Source organism: Octopus bimaculoides, chromosome 24 (assembly GCF_001194135.2).
Source record: "Octopus bimaculoides isolate UCB-OBI-ISO-001 chromosome 24, ASM119413v2, whole genome shotgun sequence".
In the NCBI taxonomy this organism is placed as follows: Eukaryota; Metazoa; Mollusca; class Cephalopoda; order Octopoda; family Octopodidae; genus Octopus; species Octopus bimaculoides.
In genome coordinates, this window is record NC_069004.1 from 26,146,014 (window position 1) to 26,146,692 (window position 679).

Below are 679 nucleotides of genomic sequence, written 5' to 3' on the forward strand. Positions count from 1 at the left end.
TAATAAGCGAGAATTTGTCAGAAGGTCTCCAGGAAAGCGAAACGACCCACGTTACACAACGTTACACAGTGAAGTTTGTGGGGTGGGTGGGGGTGGGAGGTAATAGTCTGATGCTTTGGGGACGCATAAAAAGTGCTGGTTTAAGAAAGTTGGTTAAAATTAACGGTAACTTGAATAGTGCCAAATACATCCAGTTGCTGAAGGACAATTTGATTCCAGACTTGGATGAAGGCGGGGATTTTCCAGTATAACGGAGCTCCATACCAGAGATCGCATGCAACACAACAGAGTCTGGCTGATGAAGGTGTTACCGTGAAGATGTTGAAGTATTTGTACGCATCTCTTCCCATAGCTTGAGTTATTGAAACGTTTAGTCAAACTAAGGGAAGCCAGACGAAATATTAAGAATGTACAGAGTAACTTCTTGAAATCAAAATTATGAAATAAATTTTCATTACAGACATTGTTCTGTTTTAAAATACTGTATCTTGATTGGTTTATGTGAATTGGCCGAAAACTTTTGCACGGCCATTTTTGGTGGTGGTCTCGCATTTTTTACTCTCATTCGGAATATAATGATTAGGTGTGGAAATGACTCCAAGGCTAATGTTTCATCTGTAAGAAACGCGATGCGAAACATCCACTTATAAGTTGGCAGTTAGGAGAAATTTACTATAGT